Source organism: Mixophyes fleayi, chromosome 10 (genome assembly GCF_038048845.1).
Source record: "Mixophyes fleayi isolate aMixFle1 chromosome 10, aMixFle1.hap1, whole genome shotgun sequence".
NCBI classification, from domain to species: domain Eukaryota; kingdom Metazoa; phylum Chordata; class Amphibia; order Anura; family Limnodynastidae; genus Mixophyes; species Mixophyes fleayi.
This window is the reverse complement of record NC_134411.1, coordinates 66,422,142-66,444,328: the sequence shown is the minus strand read 5'-3', so window position 1 is coordinate 66,444,328 and position 22,187 is coordinate 66,422,142. Positions and strand designations below refer to the sequence as shown.

Genomic DNA, 22,187 nt, shown 5'->3' with positions numbered 1-22,187 from the left:
GCCAGGAAAATACTGCTTTAGCTTAATCTTACACTCTCTCTACTCAAGGTCATGTAAATAATGCAGTCTATGTTTTTTTTCAGTTCTCTCTGTTTGGCAACAATCCCGCTAACTACACATTTTTGTTTACTTTTGCATCAAGCAAAGTAGCTTACCATTCAGCAAAATGTTAATTTAAGTTGTGCATCTTCTGATTAGCGGCAGAGATGGCATTAAAATCTCCCCATTGGAGGGAGTTTTCCCAAAAACACATGTCAAGTTATTCCTCGTTAGTATAGTGGTGAGTATCCCCGCCTGTCACGTGGGAGACCGGGGTTCGATTCCCCGACGGGGAGTCCTTAACATCTTTTATTTTTTCTGTAACATAAGCACTTGTGGGAAGTGTTGCATGCTAGTACGATTATTTCCTGCCGTGATGCAGGAAAAGACAGTAATATTTATGCATTAACCTTAGTTTAAATACAACTTACCTTTTTTGCCCACATTCATAGTTTATGTACACTTTCTTTTAAAGTCATTTAGAAAAAATCATTTTGGCCAAAAATTTAATTTATCAGGTGATTAACAAACACTTTAGATTAGCCAAAAACATAAAAAATTCCCAATTTTAGAAAACATATACTATTGTCCTCTGTGCCACAATATTTTGTGTCAGTTGTTTTACGTCATTTAGCAGGGCATTTTTAATGAGTGTTAATGGCAAAAGGTAACAGAATTAAAGCAAGCCATTATTATGCATAAAAAGAGATAAAAAATATGCAGGAAAATATAGCTAAATATATTTCTTGAAAGGGATAAGAAACATCTTTTTGAAATGTTTTAGAGCATTAATTTCATAAAATGTCCTTCGAGTCATATTGTAGTGTAGCAGATTATCCATGCATGACTGTACAGGAGTGTCTCCTGACGAAAACCCAAAAAACAGTGGGCAAATATATACTGTGCTAGGAAAATACTGCTTTAGCTTAATCTTACACTCTCTTTACTCAGGGTCATGTAAATAATGCAGTCTATGTTTTTTTTCAATTCTCTCTGTTTGGCAACAATCCCGCTAACTACACATTTTTGTTTACTTTTGCATCAAGCAAAGCAGCTTACCATTCAGCAAAATGTTGATTTAAGTTGTGCATCTTCTGATTAGCGGCAGAGATGGCATTAAAATCTCCCCATTGGAGGGAGTTTTCCCAAAAACACATGTCAAGCTATTCCTCGTTAGTATAGTGGTGAGTATCCCTGCCTGTCACGCGGGAGACCGGGGTTCGATTCCCCGACGTGGAGTCCTTAACATTTTTTATTTTTTCTGTAACATAAGCACTTGTGGGAAGTGTTGCATGCTAGTACGATTATTTCCTGCCGTGATGCAGGAAAAGACAGTAATATTTATGCATTAACCTTAGTTTAAATACAACTTACCTTTTTTGCCCACATTCATAGTTTATGTACACTTTCTTTTAAAGTCATTTAGAAAAAATCATTTTGGCCAAAAATTTAATTTATCAGGTGATTAACAAACACTTTAGATTAGCCAAAAACATAAAAAATTCCCAATTTTAGAAAACATATACTATTGTCCTCTGTGCCACAATATTTTGTGTCAGTTGTTTTACGTCATTTAGCAGGGCATTTTCAATGAGTGTTAATGGCAAAAGGTAACAGAATTAAAGCAAGCCATTATTATGCATAAAAAGAGATAAAAATATGCAGGAAAATATAGCTAAATATATTTCTTGAAAGGGATAAGAAACATCTTTTTGAAATGTTTTGGAGCATTAATTTCATAAAATGTCCTTCGAGTCATATTGTAGTGTAGCAGATTATCCATGCATGACTGTACAGGAGTGTCTCCTGACGAAAACCCAAAAAACAGTGGGCAAATATATACTGTGCCAGGAAAATACTGCTTTAGCTTAATCTTACACTCTCTTTACTCAGGGTCATGTAAATAATGCAGTCTATGTTTTTTTTCAATTCTCTCTGTTTGGCAACAATCCCGCTAACTACTCATTTTTTTTTACTTTTGCATCAAGCAAAGCAGCTTACCATTCAGCAAAATGTTGATTTAAGTTGTGCATCTTCTGATTAGCGGCAGAGATGGCATTAAAATCTCCCAATTGGAGGGAGTTTTCCCAAAAACACATGTCAAGTTATTCCTCGTTAGTATAGTGGTGAGTATCCCTGCCTGTCACGCGGGAGACCGGGGTTCGATTCCCTGACGGGGAGTCCTTAACAATTTTTATTTTTTCTGTAACATAAGCACTTGTGGGAAGTGTTGCATGCTAGTACGATTATTTCCTGCCGTGATGCAGGAAAAGACAGTAATATTTATGCATTAACCTTAGTTTAAATACAACTTACCTTTTTTGCCCACATTCATAGTTTATGTACACTTTCTTTTAAAGTCATTTAGAAAAAATCATTTTGGCCAAAAATGTAATTTATCAGGTGATTAACAAACACTTTAGATTAGCCAAAAACATTAAAAATTCCCAATTTTATAAAACATATACTATTGTCCTCTGTGAGAAAATATTTTGTGTCAGTTGTTTTACGTCATTTAGCAGGGCATATTTAATCAGTGTTAATGGCAAAAGGTAACAGAATTAAAGCAAGCCATTATTATGCATAAAAAGGGATAACAATATGCAGGAAAATATAGCTAAATATATTTCTTGAAAGGGATAAGAAACATCTTTTTGAAATGTTTTAGAGCATTAATTTCATAAAATGTCCTTCGAGTCATATTGTAGTGTAGCAGATTATCCATGCATGACTGAACAGGAGTGTCTCCTGACGAAAACCCGAAAAACAGCTGGCAAATATATACTGTGCCAGGAAAATACTGCTTTAGCTTAATCTTACACTCTCTCTACTCAAGGTCATGTAAATAATGCAGTCTATGTTTTTTTTGAATTCTCTCTGTTTGGCAACAATCCCGCTAACTACACATTTTTGTTTACTTTTGCATCAAGCAAAGTAGCTTACCATTCAGCAAAATGTTAATTTAAGTTGTGCATCTTCTGATTAGCGGCAGAGATGGCATTAAAATCTCCCCATTGGAGGGAGTTTTCCCAAAAACAAATGTCAAGTTATTCTTCGTTAGTATAGTGGTGAGTATCCCCACCTGTCACGCGGGAGACCGGGGTTCGATTCCCCGACGGGGAGTCCTTAACATTTTTTATTTTTTCTGTAACATAAGCACTTGTGGGAAGTGTTGCATGCTAGTACGATTATTTCCTGCCGTGATGCAGGAAAAGACAGTAATATTTATGCATTAACCTTAGTTTAAATACAACTTACCTTTTTTGCCCACATTCATAGTTTATGTACACTTTCTTTTAAAGTCATTTAGAAAAAATCATTTTGGCCAAAAATTTAATTTATCAGGTGATTAACAAACACTTTAGATTAGCCAAAAACATAAAAAATTCCCAATTTTAGAAAACATATACTATTGTCCTCTGTGCCACAATATTTTGTGTCAGTTGTTTTACGTCATTTAGCAGGGCATTTTCAATGAGTGTTAATGGCAAAAGGTAACAGAATTAAAGCAAGCCATTATTATGCATAAAAAGAGATAAAAATATGCAGGAAAATATAGCTAAATATATTTCTTGAAAGGGATAAGAAACATCTTTTTGAAATGTTTTAGAGCATTAATTTCATAAAATGTCCTTCGAGTCATATTGTAGTGTAGCAGATTATCCATGCATGACTGTACAGGAGTGTCTCCTGACGAAAACCCAAAAAACAGTGGGCAAATATATACTGTGCCAGGAAAATACTGCTTTAGCTTAATCTTACACTCTCTCTACTCAAGGTCATGTAAATAATGCAGTCTATGTTTTTTTTCAATTCTCTCTGTTTGGCAACAATCCCGCTAACTACACATTTTTGTTTACTTTTGCATCAAGCAAAGCAGCTTACCATTCAGCAAAATGTTGATTTAAGTTGTGCATCTTCTGATTAGCGGCAGAGATGGCATTAAAATCTCCCAATTGGAGGGAGTTTTCCCAAAAACACATGTCAAGTTATTCCTCGTTAGAATAGTGGTGAGTATCCCTGCCTGTCACGTGGGAGACCGGGGTTCAATTCCCTGACGGGGAGTCCTTAGCAATTTTTATTTTTTCTGTAACATAAGCACTTGTGGGAAGTGTTGCATGCTAGTACAATTATTTCCTGCCGTGATGCAGGAAAAGACAGTAATATTTATGCATTAACCTTAGTTTAAATACAACTTACCTTTTTTGCCCACATTCATAGTTTATGTACACTTTCTTTTAAAGTAATTTAGAAAAAATCATTTTGGCCAAAAATTTAATTTATCAGGTGATTAACAAACACTTTAGATTAGCCAAAAACATAAAAAATTCCCAATTTTAGAAAACATATACTATTGTCCTCTGTGCCACAATATTTTGTGTCAGTTGTTTTACGTCATTTAGCAGGGCATTTTCAATGAGTGTTAATGGCAAAAGGTAACAGAATTAAAGCAAGCCATTATTATGCATAAAAAGAGATAAAAATATGCAGGAAAATATAGCTAAATATATTTCTTGAAAGGGATAAGAAACATCTTTTTGAAATGTTTTGGAGCATTAATTTCATAAAATGTCCTTCGAGTCATATTGTAGTGTAGCAGATTATCCATGCATGACTGTACAGGAGTGTCTCCTGACGAAAACCCAAAAAACAGTGGGCAAATATATACTGTGCCAGGAAAATACTGCTTTAGCTTAATCTTACACTCTCTTTACTCAGGGTCATGTAAATAATGCAGTCTATGTTTTTTTTCAATTCTCTCTGTTTGGCAACAATCCCGCTAACTACTCATTTTTTTTTACTTTTGCATCAAGCAAAGCAGCTTACCATTCAGCAAAATGTTGATTTAAGTTGTGCATCTTCTGATTAGCGGCAGAGATGGCATTAAAATCTCCCTATTGGAGGGAGTTTTCCCAAAAACACATGTCAAGTTATTCCTCGTTAGTATAGTGGTGAGTATCCCTGCCTGTCACGCGGGAGACCGGGGTTCGATTCCCTGACGGGGAGTCCTTAACAATTTTTATTTTTTCTGTAACATAAGCACTTGTGGGAAGTGTTGCATGCTAGTACGATTATTTCCTGCCGTGATGCAGGAAAAGACAGTAATATTTATGCATTAACCTTAGTTTAAATACAACTTACCTTTTTTGCCCACATTCATAGTTTATGTACACTTTCTTTTAAAGTCATTTAGAAAAAATCATTTTGGCCAAAAATTTAATTTATCAGGTGATTAACAAACACTTTAGATTAGCCAAAAACATTAAAAATTCCCAATTTTATAAAACATATACTATTGTCCTCTGTGAGAAAATATTTTGTGTCAGTTGTTTTACGTCATTTAGCAGGGCATATTTAATCAGTGTTAATGGCAAAAGGTAACAGAATTAAAGCAAGCCATTATTATGCATAAAAAGGGATAACAATATGCAGGAAAATATAGCTAAATATATTTCTTGAAAGGGATAAGAAACATCTTTTTGAAATGTTTTAGAGCATTAATTTCATAAAATGTCCTTCGAGTCATATTGTAGTGTAGCAGATTATCCATGCATGACTGTACAGGAGTGTCTCCTGACGAAAACCCGAAAAACAGCTGGCAAATATATACTGTGCCAGGAAAATACTGCTTTAGCTTAATCTTACACTCTCTCTACTCAAGGTCATGTAAATAATGCAGTCTATGTTTTTTTTGAATTCTCTCTGTTTGGCAACAATCCCGCTAACTACACATTTTTGTTTACTTTTGCATCAAGCAAAGTAGCTTACCATTCAGCAAAATGTTAATTTAAGTTGTGCATCTTCTGATTAGCGGCAGAGATGGCATTAAAATCTCCCCATTGGAGGGAGTTTTCCCAAAAACAAATGTCAAGTTATTCTTCGTTAGTATAGTGGTGAGTATCCCCACCTGTCACGCGGGAGACCGGGGTTCGATTCCCCGATGGGGAGTCCTTAACATTTTTTATTTTTTCTGTAACATAAGCACTTGTGGGAAGTGTTGCATGCTAGTACGATTATTTCCTGCCGTGATGCAGGAAAAGACAGTAATATTTATGCATTAACCTTAGTTTAAATACAACTTACCTTTTTTGCCCACATTCATAGTTTATGTACACTTTCTTTTAAAGTCATTTAGAAAAAATCATTTTGGCCAAAAATTTAATTTATCAGGTGATTAACAAACACTTTAGATTAGCCAAAAACATAAAAAATTCCCAATTTTAGAAAACATATACTATTGTCCTCTGTGCCACAATATTTTGTGTCAGTTGTTTTACGTCATTTAGCAGGGCATTTTCAATGAGTGTTAATGGCAAAAGGTAACAGAATTAAAGCAAGCCATTATTATGCATAAAAAGAGATAAAAATATGCAGGAAAATATAGCTAAATATATTTCTTGAAAGGGATAAGAAACATCTTTTTGAAATGTTTTAGAGCATTAATTTCATAAAATGTCCTTCGAGTCATATTGTAGTGTAGCAGATTATCCATGCATGACTGTACAGGAGTGTCTCCTGACGAAAACCCGAAAAACAGCTGGCAAATATATACTGTGCCAGGAAAATACTGCTTTAGCTTAATCTTACACTCTCTCTACTCAAGGTCATGTAAATAATGCAGTCTATGTTTTTTTTCAGTTCTCTCTGTTTGGCAACAATCCCGCTAACTACACATTTTTGTTTACTTTTGCATCAAGCAAAGTAGCTTACCATTCAGCAAAATGTTAATTTAAGTTGTGCATCTTCTGATTAGCGGCAGAGATGGCATTAAAATCTCCCCATTGGAGGGAGTTTTCCCAAAAACACATGTCAAGTTATTCCTCGTTAGTATAGTGGTGAGTATCCCCGCCTGTCACGTGGGAGACCGGGGTTCGATTCCCCGACGGGGAGTCCTTAACATTTTTTATTTTTTCTGTAACATAAGCACTTGTGGGAAGTGTTGCATGCTAGTACGATTATTTCCTGCCGTGATGCAGGAAAAGACAGTAATATTTATGCATTAACCTTAGTTTAAATACAACTTACCTTTTTTGCCCACATTCATAGTTTATGTACACTTTCTTTTAAAGTCATTTAGAAAAAATCATTTTGGCCAAAAATTTAATTTATCAGGTGATTAACAAACACTTTAGATTAGCCAAAAACATAAAAAATTCCCAATTTTAGAAAACATATACTATTGTCCTCTGTGCCACAATATTTTGTGTCAGTTGTTTTACGTCATTTAGCAGGGCATTTTTAATGAGTGTTAATGGCAAAAGGTAACAGAATTAAAGCAAGCCATTATTATGCATAAAAAGAGATAAAAAATATGCAGGAAAATATAGCTAAATATATTTCTTGAAAGGGATAAGAAACATCTTTTTGAAATGTTTTAGAGCATTAATTTCATAAAATGTCCTTCGAGTCATATTGTAGTGTAGCAGATTATCCATGCATGACTGTACAGGAGTGTCTCCTGACGAAAACCCAAAAAACAGTGGGCAAATATATACTGTGCCAGGAAAATACTGCTTTAGCTTAATCTTACACTCTCTTTACTCAGGGTCATGTAAATAATGCAGTCTATGTTTTTTTCAATTCTCTCTGTTTGGCAACAATCCCGCTAACTACACATTTTTTTTTACTTTTGCATCAAGCAAAGGAGCTTACCATTCAGCAAAATGTTGATTTAAGTTGTACATCTTCTGATTAGCGGCAGAGATGGCATTGAAATCTCCCCATTGGAGGGAGTTTTCCCAAAAACACATGTCAAGTTATTCCTTGTTAGTATAGTGGTGAGTATCACCGCCTGTCACGTGGGAGACCGGGGTTCGATTCCCTGACGGGGAGTCCTTAACAACTTTTATTTTTTTTGTAACATAAGCACTTGTGGGAAGTGTTGCATGCTAGTACGATTATTTCCTGCCGTGATGCAGGAAAAGACAGTAATATTTATGCATTAACCTTAGTTTAAATACAACTTACCTTTTTTGCCCACATTCATAGTTTATGTACACTTTCTTTTAAAGTCATTTAGAAAAAATCATTTTGGCCAAAAATTTAATTTATCAGGTGATTAACAAACACTTTAGATTAGCCAAAAACATTAAAAATTCCCAATTTTATAAAACATATACTATTGTCCTCTGTGACAAAATATTTTGTGTCAGTTGTTTTACGTCATTTAGCAGGGCATATTTAATCAGTGTTAATGGCAAAAGGTAACAGAATTAAAGCAAGCCATTATTATGCATAAAAAGGGATAACAATATGCAGGAAAATATAGCTAAATATATTTCTTGAAAGGGATAAGAAACATCTTTTTGAAATGTTTTAGAGCATTAATTTCATAAAATGTCCTTCGAGTCATATTGTAGTGTAGCAGATTATCCATGCATGACTGTACAGGAGTGTCTCTTGACGAAAACCCGAAAAACAGCTGGCAAATATATACTGTGCCAGGAAAATACTGCTTTAGCTTAATCTTACACTCTCTCTACTCAAGGTCATGTAAATAATGCAGTCTATGTTTTTTTTCAATTCTCTCTGTTTGGCAACAATCCCGCTAACTACACATTTTTGTTTACTTTTGCATCAAGCAAAGTAGCTTACCATTCAGCAAAATGTTGATTTAAGTTGTGCATCTTCTGATTAGCGGCAGAGATGGCATTAAAATCTCCCCATTGGAGGGAGTTTTCCCAAAAACACATGTCAAGTTATTCCTCATTAGTATAGTGGTGAGTATCCCCGCCTGTCACGCAGGAGACCGGGGTTCGATTCCCCAACGGGGAGTCCTTAACAATTTTTATTTTTTCTGTAACATAAGCACTTATGGGAAGTGTTGCATGCTAGTACGATTATTTCCTGCCGTGATGCAGGAAAAGACAGTAATATTTATGCATTAACCTTAGTTTAAATACAACTTACCTTTTTTGCCCACATTCATAGTTTATGTACACTTTCTTTTAAAGTCATTTAGAAAAAATCATTTTGGCCAAAAATTTAATTTATCAGGTGATTAACAAACACTTTAGATTAGCCAAAAACATAAAAAATTCCCAATTTTAGAAAACATATACTATCGTCCTCTATGCCACAATATTTTGTGTCAGTTGTTTTACGTCATTTAGCAGGGCATTTTTAATGAGTGTTAATGGCAAAAGGTAACAGAATTAAAGCAAGCCATTATTATGCATAAAAAGAGATAAAAATATGCAGGAAAATATAGCTAAATATATTTCTTGAAAGGGATAAGAAACATCTTTTTGAAATGTTTTGGAGCATTAATTTCATAAAATGTCCTTCGAGTCATATTGTAGTGTAGCAGATTATCCATGCATGACTGTACAGGAGTGTCTCCTGACGAAAACCCGAAAAACAGCTGGCAAATATATACTGTGCCAGGAAAATACTGCTTTAGCTTAATCTTACACTCTCTCTACTCAAGGTCATGTAAATAATGCAGTCTATGTTTTTTTTCAATTCTCTCTGTTTGGCAACAATCCCGCTAACTACACATTTTTGTTTACTTTTGCATCAAGCAAAGTAGCTTACCATTCAGCAAAATGTTAATTTAAGTTGTGCATCTTCTGATTAGCGGCAGAGATGGCATTAAAATCTCCCCATTGGAGGGAGTTTTCCCAAAAACACATGTCAAGTTATTCCTCGTTAGTATAGTGGTGAGTATCCCCGCCTGTCACGCGGGAGACCGGGGTTCGATTCCCCGACGGGGAGTCCTTAACAATTTTTATTTTTTCTGTAACATAAGCACTTGTGGGAAGTGTTGCATGCTAGTACGATTATTTCCTGCCGTGATGCAGGAAAAGACAGTAATATTTATGCATTAACCTTAGTTTAAATACAACTTACCTTTTTTGCCCACATTCATAGTTTATGTACACTTTCTTTTAAAGTCATTTAGAAAAAATCATTTTGGCCAAAAATTTAATTTATCAGGTGATTAACAAACACTTTAGATTAGCCAAAAACATAAAAAATTCCCAATTTTAGAAAACATATACTATCGTCCTCTGTGCCACAATATTTTGTGTCAGTTGTTTTACGTCATTTAGCAGGGCATTTTTAATGAGTGTTAATGGCAAAAGGTAACAGAATTAAAGCAAGCCATTATTATGCATAAAAAGGGATAAAAATATGCAGGAAAATATAGCTAAATATATTTCTTGAAAGGGATAAGAAACATCTTTTTGAAATGTTTTGGAGCATTAATTTCATAAAATGTCCTTCGAGTCATATTGTAGTGTAGCAGATTATCCATGCATGACTGTACAGGAGTGTCTCCTGACGAAAACCCAAAGAACAGTGGGCAAATATATACTGTGCCAGGAAAATACTGCTTTAGCTTAATCTTACACTCTCTTTACTCAGGGTCATGTAAATAATGCAGTCTATGTTTTTTTTCAATTCTCTCTGTTTGGCAACAATCCCGCTAACTACACATTTTTTTTTACTTTTGCATCAAGCAAAGCAGCTTACCATTCAGCAAAATGTTGATTTAAGTTGCGCATCTTCTGATTAGCGGCAGAGATGGCATTGAAATCTCCCCATTGGAGGGAGTTTTCCCAAAAACACATGTGAAGTTATTCCTCGTTAGTATAGTGGTGAGTATCCCCGCCTGTCACACGGGAGACCGGGGTTCGATTCCCCGACGGGGAGTCCTTAACAATTTTTATTTTTTCTGTAACATAAGCACTTGTGGGAAGTGTTGCATGCTAGTACGATTATTTCCTGCCGTGATGCAGGAAAAGACAGTAATATTTATGCATTAACCTTAGTTTAAATACAACTTACCTTTTTTGCCCACATTCATAGTTTATGTACACTTTCTTTTAAAGTCATTTAGAAAAAATCATTTTGGCCAAAAATTTAATTTATCAGGTGATTAACAAACACTTTAGATTAGCCAAAAACATAAAAATTTCCCAATTTTAGAAAACATATACTATTGTCCTCTGTGCCACAATATTTTGTGTCAGTTGTTTTACGTCATTTAGCAGGGCATTTTTAATGAGTGTTAATGGCAAAAGGTAACAGAATTAAAGCAAGCCATTATTATGCATAAAAAGAGATAAAAATATGCAGGAAAATATAGCTAAATATATTTCTTGAAAGGGATAAGAAACATCTTTTTGAAATGTTTTGGAGCATTAATTTCATAAAATGTCCTTCGAGTCATATTGTAGTGTAGCAGATTATCCATGCATGACTGTACAGGAGTGTCTCCTGACGAAAACCCGAAAAACAGTGGGCAAATATATACTGTGCCAGGAAAATACTGCTTTAGCTTAATCTTACACTCTCTCTACTCAAGGTCATGTAAATAATGCAGTCTATGTTTTTTTTCAATTCTCTCTGTTTGGCAACAATCCCGCTAACTACACATTTTTGTTTACTTTTGCATCAAGCAAAGTAGCTTACCATTCAGCAAAATGTTGATTTAAGTTGTGCATCTTCTGATTAGCGGCAGAGATGGCATTAAAATCTCCCAATTGGAGGGAGTTTTCCCAAAAACACATGTCAAGTTATTCCTCGTTAGAATAGTGGTGAGTATCCCTGCCTGTCACGTGGGAGACCGGGGTTCAATTCCCTGACGGGGAGTCCTTAGCAATTTTTATTTTTTCTGTAACATAAGCACTTGTGGGAAGTGTTGCATGCTAGTACAATTATTTCCTGCCGTGATGCAGGAAAAGACAGTAATATTTATGCATTAACCTTAGTTTAAATACAACTTACCTTTTTTGCCCACATTCATAGTTTATGTACACTTTCTTTTAAAGTAATTTAGAAAAAATCATTTTGGCCAAAAATTTAATTTATCAGGTGATTAACAAACACTTTAGATTAGCCAAAAACATAAAAAATTCCCAATTTTAGAAAACATATACTATTGTCCTCTGTGCCACAATATTTTGTGTCAGTTGTTTTACGTCATTTAGCAGGGCATTTTCAATGAGTGTTAATGGCAAAAGGTAACAGAATTAAAGCAAGCCATTATTATGCATAAAAAGAGATAAAAATATGCAGGAAAATATAGCTAAATATATTTCTTGAAAGGGATAAGAAACATCTTTTTGAAATGTTTTGGAGCATTAATTTCATAAAATGTCCTTCGAGTCATATTGTAGTGTAGCAGATTATCCATGCATGACTGTACAGGAGTGTCTCCTGACGAAAACCCAAAAAACAGTGGGCAAATATATACTGTGCCAGGAAAATACTGCTTTAGCTTAATCTTACACTCTCTTTACTCAGGGTCATGTAAATAATGCAGTCTATGTTTTTTTTCAATTCTCTCTGTTTGGCAACAATCCCGCTAACTACTCATTTTTTTTTACTTTTGCATCAAGCAAAGCAGCTTACCATTCAGCAAAATGTTGATTTAAGTTGTGCATCTTCTGATTAGCGGCAGAGATGGCATTAAAATCTCCCTATTGGAGGGAGTTTTCCCAAAAACACATGTCAAGTTATTCCTCGTTAGTATAGTGGTGAGTATCCCTGCCTGTCACGCGGGAGACTGGGGTTCGATTCCCTGACGGGGAGTCCTTAACAATTTTTATTTTTTCTGTAACATAAGCACTTGTGGGAAGTGTTGCATGCTAGTACGATTATTTCCTGCCGTGATGCAGGAAAAGACAGTAATATTTATGCATTAACCTTAGTTTAAATACAACTTACCTTTTTTGCCCACATTCATAGTTTATGTACACTTTCTTTTAAAGTCATTTAGAAAAAATCATTTTGGCCAAAAATTTAATTTATCAGGTGATTAACAAACACTTTAGATTAGCCAAAAACATTAAAAATTCCCAATTTTATAAAACATATACTATTGTCCTCTGTGAGAAAATATTTTGTGTCAGTTGTTTTACGTCATTTAGCAGGGCATATTTAATCAGTGTTAATGGCAAAAGGTAACAGAATTAAAGCAAGCCATTATTATGCATAAAAAGGGATAACAATATGCAGGAAAATATAGCTAAATATATTTCTTGAAAGGGATAAGAAACATCTTTTTGAAATGTTTTAGAGCATTAATTTCATAAAATGTCCTTCGAGTCATATTGTAGTGTAGCAGATTATCCATGCATGACTGTACAGGAGTGTCTCCTGACGAAAACCCGAAAAACAGCTGGCAAATATATACTGTGCCAGGAAAATACTGCTTTAGCTTAATCTTACACTCTCTCTACTCAAGGTCATGTAAATAATGCAGTCTATGTTTTTTTTGAATTCTCTCTGTTTGGCAACAATCCCGCTAACTACACATTTTTGTTTACTTTTGCATCAAGCAAAGTAGCTTACCATTCAGCAAAATGTTAATTTAAGTTGTGCATCTTCTGATTAGCGGCAGAGATGGCATTAAAATCTCCCCATTGGAGGGAGTTTTCCCAAAAACAAATGTCAAGTTATTCTTCGTTAGTATAGTGGTGAGTATCCCCACCTGTCACGCGGGAGACCGGGGTTCGATTCCCCGATGGGGAGTCCTTAACATTTTTTATTTTTTCTGTAACATAAGCACTTGTGGGAAGTGTTGCATGCTAGTACGATTATTTCCTGCCGTGATGCAGGAAAAGACAGTAATATTTATGCATTAACCTTAGTTTAAATACAACTTACCTTTTTTGCCCACATTCATAGTTTATGTACACTTTCTTTTAAAGTCATTTAGAAAAAATCATTTTGGCCAAAAATTTAATTTATCAGGTGATTAACAAACACTTTAGATTAGCCAAAAACATAAAAAATTCCCAATTTTAGAAAACATATACTATTGTCCTCTGTGCCACAATATTTTGTGTCAGTTGTTTTACGTCATTTAGCAGGGCATTTTCAATGAGTGTTAATGGCAAAAGGTAACAGAATTAAAGCAAGCCATTATTATGCATAAAAAGAGATAAAAATATGCAGGAAAATATAGCTAAATATATTTCTTGAAAGGGATAAGAAACATCTTTTTGAAATGTTTTGGAGCATTAATTTCATAAAATGTCCTTCGAGTCATATTGTAGTGTAGCAGATTATCCATGCATGACTGTACAGGAGTGTCTCCTGACGAAAACCCGAAAAACAGCTGGCAAATATATACTGTGCCAGGAAAATACTGCTTTAGCTTAATCTTACACTCTCTCTACTCAAGGTCATGTAAATAATGCAGTCTATGTTTTTTTTCAATTCTCTCTGTTTGGCAACAATCCCGCTAACTACACATTTTTGTTTACTTTTGCATCAAGCAAAGTAGCTTACCATTCAGCAAAATGTTAATTTAAGTTGTGCATCTTCTGATTAGCGGCAGAGATGGCATTAAAATCTCCCCATTGGAGGGAGTTTTCCCAAAAACACATGTCAAGTTATTCCTCGTTAGTATAGTGGTGAGTATCCCCGCCTGTCACGCGGGAGACCGGGGTTCGATTCCCCGACGGGGAGTCCTTAACAATTTTTATTTTTTCTGTAACATAAGCACTTGTGGGAAGTGTTGCATGCTAGTACGATTATTTCCTGCCGTGATGCAGGAAAAGACAGTAATATTTATGCATTAACCTTAGTTTAAATACAACTTACCTTTTTTGCCCACATTCATAGTTTATGTACACTTTCTTTTAAAGTCATTTAGAAAAAATCATTTTGGCCAAAAATTTAATTTATCAGGTGATTAACAAACACTTTAGATTAGCCAAAAACATAAAAAATTCCCAATTTTAGAAAACATATACTATCGTCCTCTGTGCCACAATATTTTGTGTCAGTTGTTTTACGTCATTTAGCAGGGCATTTTTAATGAGTGTTAATGGCAAAAGGTAACAGAATTAAAGCAAGCCATTATTATGCATAAAAAGGGATAAAAATATGCAGGAAAATATAGCTAAATATATTTCTTGAAAGGGATAAGAAACATCTTTTTGAAATGTTTTGGAGCATTAATTTCATAAAATGTCCTTCGAGTCATATTGTAGTGTAGCAGATTATCCATGCATGACTGTACAGGAGTGTCTCCTGACGAAAACCCAAAGAACAGTGGGCAAATATATACTGTGCCAGGAAAATACTGCTTTAGCTTAATCTTACACTCTCTTTACTCAGGGTCATGTAAATAATGCAGTCTATGTTTTTTTTCAATTCTCTCTGTTTGGCAACAATCCCGCTAACTACACATTTTTTTTTACTTTTGCATCAAGCAAAGCAGCTTACCATTCAGCAAAATGTTGATTTAAGTTGTGCATCTTCTGATTAGCGGCAGAGATGGCATTGAAATCTCCCCATTGGAGGGAGTTTTCCCAAAAACACATGTGAAGTTATTCCTCGTTAGTATAGTGGTGAGTATCCCCGCCTGTCACACGGGAGACCGGGGTTCGATTCCCCGACGGGGAGTCCTTAACAATTTTTATTTTTTCTGTAACATAAGCACTTGTGGGAAGTGTTGCATGCTAGTACGATTATTTCCTGCCGTGATGCAGGAAAAGACAGTAATATTTATGCATTAACCTTAGTTTAAATACAACTTACCTTTTTTGCCCACATTCATAGTTTATGTACACTTTCTTTTAAAGTCATTTAGAAAAAATCATTTTGGCCAAAAATTTAATTTATCAGGTGATTAACAAACACTTTAGATTAGCCAAAAACATAAAAATTTCCCAATTTTAGAAAACATATACTATTGTCCTCTGTGCCACAATATTTTGTGTCAGTTGTTTTACGTCATTTAGCAGGGCATTTTTAATGAGTGTTAATGGCAAAAGGTAACAGAATTAAAGCAAGCCATTATTATGCATAAAAAGAGATAAAAATATGCAGGAAAATATAGCTAAATATATTTCTTGAAAGGGATAAGAAACATCTTTTTGAAATGTTTTGGAGCATTAATTTCATAAAATGTCCTTCGAGTCATATTGTAGTGTAGCAGATTATCCATGCATGACTGTACAGGAGTGTCTCCTGACGAAAACCCGAAAAACAGTGGGCAAATATATACTGTGCCAGGAAAATACTGCTTTAGCTTAATCTTACACTCTCTCTACTCAAGGTCATGTAAATAATGCAGTCTATGTTTTTTTTCAATTCTCTCTGTTTGGCAACAATCCCGCTAACTACACATTTTTGTTTACTTTTGCATCAAGCAAAGTAGCTTACCATTCAGCAAAATGTTGATTTAAGTTGTGCATCTTCTGATTAGCGGCAGAGATGGCATTAAAATCTCCCCATTTGAGGGAGTTTCCCCAAAAGCACATGTCAAGTTGTTCCTCGTTAGTATAGTGGTGAGTATCCCCGCCTGTCACGCGGGAGACCGGGGTTCGATTCCCCGACGGGGAGTCCTTAACATTTTTTATTTTTTGTGTAACATAAGCACTTGTGGGAAGTGTTGCATGCTAGTACGATTATTTTCTGCCGTGATGCAGGAAAAGACAGTAATATTTATGCATTAACCTTAGTTTAAATACAACTTACCTTTTTTGCCCACATTCATAGTTTATGTACACTTTCTTTTAAAGTCATTTAGAAAAAATCATTTTGGCCAAAAATTTAATTTATCAGGTGATTAACAAACACTTTAGATTAGCCAAAAACATAAAAAATTCCCAATTTTAGAAAACATATACTATTGTCCTCTGTGACAAAATATTTTGTGTCAGTTGTTTTACGTCATTTAGCAGGGCATTTTTAATGAGTGTTAATGGCAAAAGGTAACAGAATTAAAGCAAGCCATTATTATGCATAAAAAGAGATAAAAATATGCAGGAAAATATAGCTAAATATATTTCTTGAAAGGGATAAGAAACATCTTTTTGAAATGTTTTGGAGCATTAATTTCATAAAATGTCCTTCGAGTCATATTGTAGTGTAGCAGATTATCCATGCATGACTGTACAGGAGTGTCTCCTGACGAAAACCCAAAAAACAGTGGGCAAATATATCCTGTGCCAGGAAAATACTGCTTTAGCTTAATCTTACACTCTCTTTACTCACGGTCATGTAAATAATGCAGTCTATGTTTTTTTTCAATTCTCTCTGTTTGGCAACAATCCCGCTAACTACACATTTTTTTTTTACTTTTGCATCAAGCAAAGCAGCTTACCATTCAGCAAAATGTTGATTTAAGTTGTGCATCTTCTGATTAGCGGCAGAGATGGCATTGAAATCTCCCCATTGGAGGGAGTTTTCCCAAAAACACATGTGAAGTTATTCCTCGTTAGTATAGTGGTGAGTATCCCCGCCTGTCACACGGGAGACCGGGGTTCGATTCCCCGACGGGGAGTCCTTAACAATTTTTATTTTTTCTGTAACATAAGCACTTGTGGGAAGTGTTGCATGCTAGTACGATTATTTCCTGCCGTGATGCAGGAAAAGACAGTAATATTTATGCATTAACCTTAGTTTAAATACAACTTACCTTTTTTGCCCACATTCATAGTTTATGTACACTTTCTTTTAAAGTCATTTAGAAAAAATCATTTTGGCCAAAAATTTAATTTATCAGGTGATTAACAAACACTTTAGATTAGCCAAAAACATAAAAATTTCCCAATTTTAGAAAACATATACTATTGTCCTCTGTGCCACAATATTTTGTGTCAGTTGTTTTACGTCATTTAGCAGGGCATTTTTAATGAGTGTTAATGGCAAAAGGTAACAGAATTAAAGCAAGCCATTATTATGCATAAAAAGAGATAAAAATATGCAGGAAAATATAGCTAAATATATTTCTTGAAAGGGATAAGAAACATCTTTTTGAAATGTTTTGGAGCATTAATTTCATAAAATGTCCTTCGAGTCATATTGTAGTGTAGCAGATTATCCATGCATGACTGTACAGGAGTGTCTCCTGACGAAAACCCGAAAAACAGTGGGCAAATATATACTGTGCCAGGAAAATACTGCTTTAGCTTAATCTTACACTCTCTCTACTCAAGGTCATGTAAATAATGCAGTCTATGTTTTTTTTCAATTCTCTCTGTTTGGCAACAATCCCGCTAACTACACATTTTTGTTTACTTTTGCATCAAGCAAAGTAGCTTACCATTCAGCAAAATGTTGATTTAAGTTGTGCATCTTCTGATTAGCGGCAGAGATGGCATTAAAATCTCCCCATTTGAGGGAGTTTCCCCAAAAGCACATGTCAAGTTGTTCCTCGTTAGTATAGTGGTGAGTATCCCCGCCTGTCACGCGGGAGACCGGGGTTCGATTCCCCGACGGGGAGTCCTTAACATTTTTTATTTTTTGTGTAACATAAGCACTTGTGGGAAGTGTTGCATGCTAGTACGATTATTTTCTGCCGTGATGCAGGAAAAGACAGTAATATTTATGCATTAACCTTAGTTTAAATACAACTTACCTTTTTTGCACACATTCATAGTTTATGTACACTTTCTTTTAAAGTCATTTAGAAAAAATCATTTTGGCCAAAAATTTAATTTATCAGGTGATTAACAAACACTTTAGATTAGCCAAAAACATAAAAAATTCCCAATTTTAGAAAACATATACTATTGTCCTCTGTGACAAAATATTTTGTGTCAGTTGTTTTACGTCATTTAGCAGGGCATTTTTAATGAGTGTTAATGGCAAAAGGTAACAGAATTAAAGCAAGCCATTATTATGCATAAAAAGAGATAAAAATATGCAGGAAAATATAGCTAAATATATTTCTTGAAAGGGATAAGAAACATCTTTTTGAAATGTTTTGGAGCATTAATTTCATAAAATGTCCTTCGAGTCATATTGTAGTGTAGCAGATTATCCATGCATGACTGTACAGGAGTGTCTCCTGACGAAAACCCAAAAAACAGTGGGCAAATATATCCTGTGCCAGGAAAATACTGCTTTAGCTTAATCTTACACTCTCTTTACTCAGGGTCATGTAAATAATGCAGTCTATGTTTTTTTTCAATTCTCTCTGTTTGGCAACAATCCCGCTAACTACACATTTTTTTTTTACTTTTGCATCAAGCAAAGCAGCTTACCATTCAGCAAAATGTTGATTTAAGTTGTGCATCTTCTGATTAGCGGCAGAGATGGCATTGAAATCTCCCCATTGGAGGGAGTTTTCCCAAAAACACATGTCAAGTTGTTCCTCGTTAGTATAGTGGTGAGTATCCCCGCCTGTCATGCGGGAGACCGGGGTTCGATTCCCTGACGGGGAGTCCTTAACAATTTTTATTTTTTCTGTAACATAAGCACTTGTGGGAAATGTTGCATGCTAGTACGATTATTTCCTGCCGTGATGCAGGAAAAGACAGTAATATTTATGCATTAACCTTAGTTTAAATACAACTTACCTTTTTTGCCCACATTCATAGTTTATGTACACTTTCTTTTAAAGTCATTTAGAAAAAATCATTTTGGCCAAAAATTTAATTTATCAGGTGATTAACAAAAACTTTAGATTAGCCAAAAACATTAAAAATTCCCAATTTTAGAAAACATATACTATTGTCCTCTGTGCCACAATATTTTGTGTCAGTTGTTTTACGTCATTTAGCAGGGCATTTTTAATGAGTGTTAATGGCAAAAGGTAACAGAATTAAAGCAAGCCATTATTATGCATAAAAAGGGATAAAAATATGCAGGAAAATATAGCTAAATATATTTCTTGAAAGGGATAAGAAACATCTTTTTGAAATGTTTTGGAGCATTAATTTCATAAAATGTCCTTCGAGTCATATTGTAGTGTAGCAGATTATCCATGCATGACTGTACAGGAGTGTCTCCTGACGAAAACCCAAAGAACAGTGGGCAAATATATACTGTGCCAGGAAAATACTGCTTTAGCTTAATCTTACACTCTCTTTACTCAGGGTCATGTAAATAATGCAGTCTATGTTTTTTTTCAATTCTCTCTGTTTGGCAACAATCCCGCTAACTACACATTTTTTTTTACTTTTGCATCAAGCAAAGCAGCTTACCATTCAGCAAAATGTTGATTTAAGTTGTGCATCTTCTGATTAGCGGCAGAGATGGCATTGAAATCTCCCCATTGGAGGGAGTTTTCCCAAAACCACATGTGAAGTTATTCCTCGTTAGTATAGTGGTGAGTATCCCCGCCTGTCACGTGGGAGACTGGGGTTCGATTCCCCGACGGGGAGTGCTTAACAATTTTTATTTTTTCTGTAACATAAGCACTTGTGGGAAGTGTTGCATGCTAGTACGATTATTTCCTGCCGTGATGCAGGAAAAGACAGTAATATTTATGCATTAACCTTAGTTTAAATACAACTTACCTTTTTTGCCCACATTCATAGTTTATGTACACTTTCTTTTAAAGTCATTTAGAAAAAATCATTTTGGCCAAAAATTTAATTTATCAGGTGATTAACAAACACTTTAGATTAGCCAAAAACATAAAAATTTCCCAATTTTAGAAAACATATACTATTGTCCTCTGTGCCACAATATTTTGTGTCAGTTGTTTTACGTCATTTAGCAGGGCATTTTTAATGAGTGTTAATGGCAAAAGGTAACAGAATTAAAGCAAGCCATTATTATGCATAAAAAGAGATAAAAATATGCAGGAAAATATAGCTAAATATATTTCTTGAAAGGGATAAGAAACATCTTTTTGAAATGTTTTGGAGCATTAATTTCATAAAATGTCCTTCGAGTCATATTGTAGTGTAGCAGATTATCCATGCATGACTGTACAGGAGTGTCTCCTGACGAAAACCCGAAAAACAGTGGGCAAATATATACTGTGCCAGGAAAATACTGCTTTAGCTTAATCTTACACTCTCTCTACTCAAGGTCATGTAAATAATGCAGTCTATGTTTTTTTTCAATTCTCTCTGTTTGGCAACAATCCCGCTAACTACACATTTTTGTTTACTTTTGCATCAAGCAAAGTAGCTTACCATTCAGCAAAATGTTGATTTAAGTTGTGCATCTTCTGATTAGCGGCAGAGATGGCATTAAAATCTCCCCATTTGAGGGAGTTTCCCCAAAAGCACATGTCAAGTTGTTCCTCGTTAGTATAGTGGTGAGTATCCCCGCCTGTCACGCGGGAGACCGGGGTTCGATTCCCCGACGGGGAGTCCGTAACATTTTTTATTTTTTGTGTAACATAAGCACTTGTGGGAAGTGTTGCATGCTAGTACGATTATTTCCTGCCGTGATGCAGGAAAAGACAGTAATATTTATGCATTAACCTTAGTTTAAATACAACTTACCTTTTTTGCCCACATTCATAGTTTATGTACACTTTCTTTTAAAGTCATTTAGAAAAAATCATTTTGGCCAAAAATTTAATTTATCAGGTGATTAACAAACACTTTAGATTAGCCAAAAACATAAAAATTTCCCAATTTTAGAAAACATATACTATTGTCCTCTGTGACAAAATATTTTGTGTCAGTTGTTTTACGTCATTTAGCAGGGCATTTTTAATGAGTGTTAATGGCAAAAGGTAACAGAATTAAAGCAAGCCATTATTATGCATAAAAAGAGATAAAAATATGCAGGAAAATATAGCTAAATATATTTCTTGAAAGGGATAAGAAACATCTTTTTGAAATGTTTTGGAGCATTAATTTCATAAAATGTCCTTCGAGTCATATTGTAGTGTAGCAGATTATCCATGCATGACTGTACAGGAGTGTCTCCTGACGAAAACCCAAAAAACAGTGGGCAAATATATACTGTGCCAGGAAAATACTGCTTTAGCTTAATCTTACACTCTCTTTACTCAGGGTCATGTAAATAATGCAGTCTATGTTTTTTTTCAATTCTCTCTGTTTGGCAACAATCCCGCTAACTACACATTTTTTTTTTACTTTGCATCAAGCAAAGCAGCTTACCATTCAGCAAAATGTTGATTTAAGTTGTGCATCTTCTGATTAGCGGCAGAGATGGCATTGAAATCTCCCCATTGGAGGGAGTTTTCCCAAAAACACATGTCAAGTTGTTCCTCGTTAGTATAGTGGTGAGTATCCCCACCTGTCACGCGGGAGACCGGGGTTTGATTCCCTGACGGGGAGTCCTTAACAATTTTTATTTTTTCTGTAACATAAGCACTTGTGGGAAATGTTGCATGCTAGTACGATTATTTCCTGCCGTGATGCAGGAAAAGACCGTAATATTTATGCATTAACCTTAGTTTAAATACAACTTACCTTTTTTGCCCACATTCATAGTTTATGTACACTTTCTTTTAAAGTCAT

The 22,187-nt window shown here is 34.8% G+C and overlaps 8 non-coding genes across 8 annotated transcripts; all 8 read left to right on the top strand.

Annotated features, from left to right (window-relative positions):
- Window positions 1–263: 263 nt before the first annotated feature.
- On the top strand, window positions 264–335 carry TRNAD-GUC (transfer RNA aspartic acid (anticodon GUC)). Its single transcript has one exon. It is a non-coding gene; the product is annotated as a tRNA-Asp (tRNA).
- A 6,523-nt stretch (window positions 336–6,858) lies between these two features.
- TRNAD-GUC (transfer RNA aspartic acid (anticodon GUC)) lies at window positions 6,859–6,930 on the top strand. Its single transcript has one exon. It is a non-coding gene; the product is annotated as a tRNA-Asp (tRNA).
- A 2,754-nt stretch (window positions 6,931–9,684) lies between these two features.
- Window positions 9,685–9,756, top strand: TRNAD-GUC (transfer RNA aspartic acid (anticodon GUC)). The gene has a single exon. It is a non-coding gene; the product is annotated as a tRNA-Asp (tRNA).
- Window positions 9,757–14,394: 4,638 nt separating this feature from the next.
- Window positions 14,395–14,466, top strand: TRNAD-GUC (transfer RNA aspartic acid (anticodon GUC)). Its single transcript has one exon. It is a non-coding gene; the product is annotated as a tRNA-Asp (tRNA).
- A 1,812-nt stretch (window positions 14,467–16,278) lies between these two features.
- Window positions 16,279–16,350, top strand: TRNAD-GUC (transfer RNA aspartic acid (anticodon GUC)). Its single transcript has one exon. It is a non-coding gene; the product is annotated as a tRNA-Asp (tRNA).
- Window positions 16,351–18,163: 1,813 nt separating this feature from the next.
- Window positions 18,164–18,235, top strand: TRNAD-GUC (transfer RNA aspartic acid (anticodon GUC)). The gene has a single exon. It is a non-coding gene; the product is annotated as a tRNA-Asp (tRNA).
- Window positions 18,236–19,106: 871 nt separating this feature from the next.
- On the top strand, window positions 19,107–19,178 carry TRNAD-GUC (transfer RNA aspartic acid (anticodon GUC)). The gene has a single exon. It is a non-coding gene; the product is annotated as a tRNA-Asp (tRNA).
- Window positions 19,179–20,990: 1,812 nt separating this feature from the next.
- TRNAD-GUC (transfer RNA aspartic acid (anticodon GUC)) lies at window positions 20,991–21,062 on the top strand. Its single transcript has one exon. It is a non-coding gene; the product is annotated as a tRNA-Asp (tRNA).
- The last annotated feature ends 1,125 nt before the right edge of the window (window positions 21,063–22,187 follow it).